We start from the raw sequence: 5,863 nt of genomic DNA on the forward strand, positions 1-5,863 counted from the left end.
AACAACGTTCATCATGAGACGAGCGACAGGATAAGGAGATTTGATCAGAACCTATAAACCCAAACGTACTTATTAATAGCTTATGACTGATGTATAAAGCATTATTAACCATTAATGAAGTCACTAGAGACGCCCAAACCCTCTATAAAGGGTTACAAGTCAGTGGCACAGCTCAAATATTTGTTATGATCCAAAATGTATTCACTGAGCTACACAGCATTTCAAACATCACTGTTTCGGTTCTATGGAGATTAAAAAAAGCGCCAATATTGCATGGTCTTTACATTTTAACAATTGTAAAGCTAAATTAGTACGAGACCAAATTCAATTGTCCCAGCACAATCCACAAGTTGACCAATCAGACGTGTTGGAATAAAAGTGCAAGAAGAAACCAGTGTAAAGGAAATATTGGTTGTTCCCAGAATAATGGCGGTCCAGAGTGTTTTCAAGCATCAGACGATTCAAGATTCATTCAAGATTCAATGCTTTTATTGTCATGTAGCTACAGTGTAGATATGTCAATGGAAATCTGAGGTCTCAGGCTCCTCCAACAGCAACACAATAGAACAGATACAATTGTTAACGACTGATCAATAATAAACCTGTCTGGACTCCATGTGAGGTGCTTCGTTGCCGCTGATGCCTACCGTTTGTTTTCTGTTCTCTTTTCTGTTTTTTAAGTGTTTTATTAAGCAGCGGGCTCGACTCGCCTCTCTTCAATGTAGCTTTGATTTCTCTGACTGATGCTTGTTTACATTTAGTGTGTGTATTTTCATTTAAAGTTCTACTCCGGCATGCATTTCACCTCTCTTCCCGCTGTACAGTAACACATGGCAGTGTATCGCTGAGTGTAAATAGCAACATACATCTAGGGGTGTGTAACTCGAGGCTTCTGAGAGCATTTTAAGGTTGGCTTGGTAGTAAAGAATTTGAAAAACATGTAAATAGTGTGTAAATAATATTAATTATTATTATTACCACTGCTCATTGTCTGCAGTTACATTGAAGGTGCATTCAATGCTCCCCTCTGATATTTACATAATCATGGACTGCTTCTCTCTGCCTCTGACAGAAATGAATTATCATAGGAACTAGAAATGGACTGTAAAGTTGACTTATTTCCCAAGATGCACCTGTTCTCTCGTACCCACAGCCCACTTTTAAAGTCAACAAAAGGAAGGAGTGCTCTTATTTTATTATGCATTCTGTTTCTTAAGTAGACAAAACCCTATTGATGTAAAACTAGTACTGTGACGATGTTGAGAACGCAAAATAAAATGATATATTGTAAAACCTGAGCTGACTGTCACTACTGTACTTGCAATGCCATTTTCTTGTCTCACTTGAATGACTGGGTGTATATATGGACACTATTTCTACCAAGTAGGGGTTTGACACACCTAGGAACACAAATATATTTGTATACTTTAAAAGGATTATTGGTCCTAGTGTCCTTTAGTTCCACACTCACTTCAAAGGGGTCCGAGGAAAGAATACATTCATACCTGCAAAACATAACATCATTTTAGAATCCTATAAGTGCACTTACTGAATCGATATATATTATAAGAAGAGGAATCAGTGTTAGAATCATAGGTTTTAATTAATACTCGATTCTGATTGGTCACTTTTCGACAATCAGAGGTCTGCTCTATCTAGACAGCAGGCCGTTGCTAAGGAGAGTAGACCGTTGCTAAGGAGGAGGCTCCAATCAAGGGACTACAGTACTACAGAGGACACTAATGCTGCGTTCACACCGGACGCGATGCGAATATTTCCTTCGCTCTTATCGCATCGCTCTAAACGCTCGAGTTTCGCCGCGGCTGTCAGCTGTGTTTACTCGCATCATTCCAACAAGACGCGCTGGCTATGGGGCTACAACTACAACAAAATGAACATATTTTACCGTGATTTAATTGTAATACAATGGAGTTCGGATCGATCAGGCTAAGCTAATGTCGTACATGTATATGCTCTGACCGTCTACACTCACAACAACGGCCTACAGACATAAATAAACCAGCGACTGTATTCGCCATGACACAGACAGTCTGTGGTTTGTACTTGTTTAACTTTTCTGAACAGATATGAGGAGCTGTGAGCTCTGTGTGCTAACTGCTAACAGCTAACGGCTGATGTTTTCTGGTTGAACATCAGTGACGGCAGGCTGAGATCCTTACGGTACGTCCACACAGCAGCTTTAAAAAAATCTTCCAACGCTTCTCTGCCTCTTTACGACCAGAACTATTTACCCGGATACAAACCGGAGGAACCAGGCATGGAGGGAGGTGGCAGAGATAGTGGGTGAAACTGGTAGGTTTTCGCCTGTTTGGGGAGTTTATTTCCAGTTTACTTCGTTTAAACATTGCTAGCAAGCATAGACAGTATCTTTAGCCAGCATGGAATGTAGCATAAAATAGCACCATAGACATTAATCTCATAAATGTTCATCATAGCCCTTCCCGCTGACACTTTACCTCTGCCACATCATAGACTATATTCATCACATTAATGCACACAATGTCATACTCCTTTCTGCACATATTCTGAGTGGAGAAGAACCCGGGGTTGTCGGGGGCGGGATATTCATGTGATTGGTTGTTGGTCGCATTGCTCGCAAAAATCCCCAATCTCTCAGACACGCCCAGCTCCAAGATTTTCAAGATTTTTTCAAAGCTGCTGTGTGGACGTACCGTCACCGCTGATTGGCTACCGCGAGATCGTGTCACGCGAATATGACGCTCGAGTTGAAAAAATTGAACTCGAGTGTTTGTCGCGGCCCCCTTCAATCGCATCAACCGCTTCATGAGTGCCGTCGGAGTGAATTTGCGTTTGTCCGCGTCTCTGCATTGACTTTCATGTAATCGCGCCGCCCCCAAACATCGCATCGCGTCCGGTGTGAACGCAGCATAAGAATTTAGGACTTAGAAGAATTTAACGTCAGCTGTTGCCAAAAAAACTGGTTAGTTTTCCGTCTGGTACAGAAAACAGCCTGGAATACTTTTTGAATATTGATTTGGTGGTTCATGAAACTTTGGATTCATGAAAGCTGAACCCTCCCCAGTAAAGGAAAGCAAAAGAGAAAGAAAGAAAATGAGAAGGACAGACGTTAAAAGTAGAGAAACAATAAACCAACATAAAAGTAAAAGATATTACACCTAAAAAAAATGCCATTGCCAGAAGGTGTGAAATGTGTGACAAATGTTCCAATCAAAACTCCTCCCAGGGTCAATTAAGGGGTCGTAAGCAGAGTTGGGTGTACCGCGTTACTTTTATAATTGAGTAATCACACTACAGTTACTAACATTGCCCGACACGGGTGACTTCGTTACTTTAATAATATCAGTAATCACACTACAGTTAGCCTACTAACATAAATACTTACTAGATTCTCCCAGAGCCGCGGATTCTCCCTTTGACAGACAGGAGGGATTTCCGCCGCAGGTTTATATTTACGTAACATTTGCGCGGCTTGTGCGTCCAAATGCAGTGCATAAACATGGCCGAGTCAACAGCGATAACTTTCGAGGGGTGGAGGTCTGCCCATTATTTTGAGTTTGTCCGAAGAAAGGACAGGAATGTGACGGTGAGATGCAAACTGTGTCCAGGCCAGAAGCTGTTATCCACTGCTGCAAACGCCACATCAAACCTCAACAAGCACCTGCAAAGACAACATGCTAACGTGAAGCTAATAGCTAAGGACCCCCGAACCCAAAGTGAGGATGTAAACAGGGCCGCTACCTCCGCAAAATGAAGCACCCTCCGCAGTCTGCGTGATCTGCCTGTAGGGAGGGGCAGCCCTGCGAGTAAAGTAACGAGTAAAGTAACGAGTTACTTAGTGTAACGAAGTAAAGTAATATATTGCTTTTTTTTTTCGACCCCATCTCTGGTCGTAAGATCACATGTGCCATAAGTGCTGTCATTTTTTCCTCCATGCTGAGTTACACTTTTTTAAAACTCCCCAACCAAAGTTTGAAGCATGTGATATCTGTCATAAATGTCTAGTCTAAATATGACGCTACCCTGATTATGTAATGTTTGTTTAGTTTTTTTCTCAGACTTGACAAAGCTCTCTCATAAGATATACCCTTTTTTTTTGTAACATTCCCTATTACTATCCTCACTTTTCCAGGACCTATACAGAGGGCATACCATCTGTGCCCTCTGTCTAAAAGTCTGGCATGACTGTGATAGTTGACTGTGACTGTTTGACTGTGTGACTGTTTGACTGTGTGACTGTGTAACTGTGTGACTGTGTGACTGTGTGACTGTGTAACTGTGTGACTGTGTGACTGTGTAACTGTGTGACGTGTGTCAGTGTGACTGTGTAACTGTGTAACTGTGTGACTCTGTAACTGTGTGACGGGTGTCAGTGTGACTGTGTGACGGTGGGACTCTGTGTTACTATGTGACTCTGTGTCAGTGTGACTGTGTAACTGTGTAATTGTGTGACTCTAACCGTGTGACGTGTGTCAGTGTGACGGTGTGACTCTGTGTGACTATGTGACTCTGTGTCAGTGTGACTGTGTGTTTGTGTGACGGTGTGTCAGTGGTGGTCAGACTGACAATTTGCCCTATTTGTCTGTCCGGCCCTTGAGGTTGGAGCTAAAAATAGATCCAGCATTGAAGGCCACATCCTCCGTGTCAGCAGGACGTCATCATGCAGCTGGGAGGGGCTGCATTTCCTCTCACTGCTAAGAATGGGTTTCATTGTGATGTACATAAACTGGGTATGGTTAAAACATATATATATTTGGACTAAATCTTTAAATATGGAAAGCCCTTCGTGGTTAAGCTGGACAAGTGCTATATGAATGAAAAATATGATCATAATTATTTCTGTAATTATTATGTATAATTATGATAATTGAGAACAATAATCATAATGAATGTTATTTTAATTTTGTATATTTTTATTAAATTATGTTTTTTTATTTAAATTATTGTATGTATGATGTATTATTATTATTGTTTAGAAAAGTATTGCATTTATGTATTTATTATTATTAGTAGTAGTAGTAGTAGTATCATTATGGATGTTGTTGTTGTTATTATTATTATTATAATTATTATTGTTGCAAATTCAAAACTGTGTTATACATGCTATATGTGCACATATGGCTACTTGATAAATAAATGTATAAAAACCACCATAAATACCCTGAAATTGCCCTGTATGTGTAATTTGAGAAACGTATTCCATGTTGATTACAGTATTTAATATATTCGCTTTATACAAAGTGAGTCTTTTGCGTCATCAAGTGGCAGCCACGCATTACTGCAGTGTTGTAATGATGCATTCAGGTGCTGTCGGAATCATTAAAACTAGGCCAGGAAAGAGTTGGGAATATCAGAGGCTGGCAAAAGCAACATTTTAGACTCAATTGCCTTATATTACATTTGGGAAATTTCGCAGTCAAAAATGGCAATATTTTCTTTCAGTGCTGAGAAAACACGTAATTTAATTTTCCAAGCAGTGGGTGCAGAGACAGATAGCCTACTATAACTGCTGATAAATATAATTTGAAGTCTTCACATGCAGATAATGTTTGAAAAATACTTTCAATTTGTCATCGGTTTGTATTTATAACATCCATGAGTCCTATCCTTCAACAGACTTGAAGGGCAACTTTGTGCAGGGAAATTGTTAATCGATTAAAATCCATATTCTCTAAAGTTAAAAATCAACCAAAATATGTTTTCGTTATGCTCACTGCCTTTTTTCTATTTTCTATTATTATTTTAAATGTTAAACTAGCCTTTGTATAAAACAAATCCAGTATATCATGCACACACATGCAGAAGTTGACTATTTCCGACGGTCTGTGAAGTATTATTCAACACCGTGCGTGTACGTCATCAT

Source organism: Notothenia rossii (genome assembly GCF_949606895.1).
Source record: "Notothenia rossii genome assembly, chromosome: 5".
Classification (NCBI taxonomy): Eukaryota; Metazoa; Chordata; class Actinopteri; order Perciformes; family Nototheniidae; genus Notothenia; species Notothenia rossii.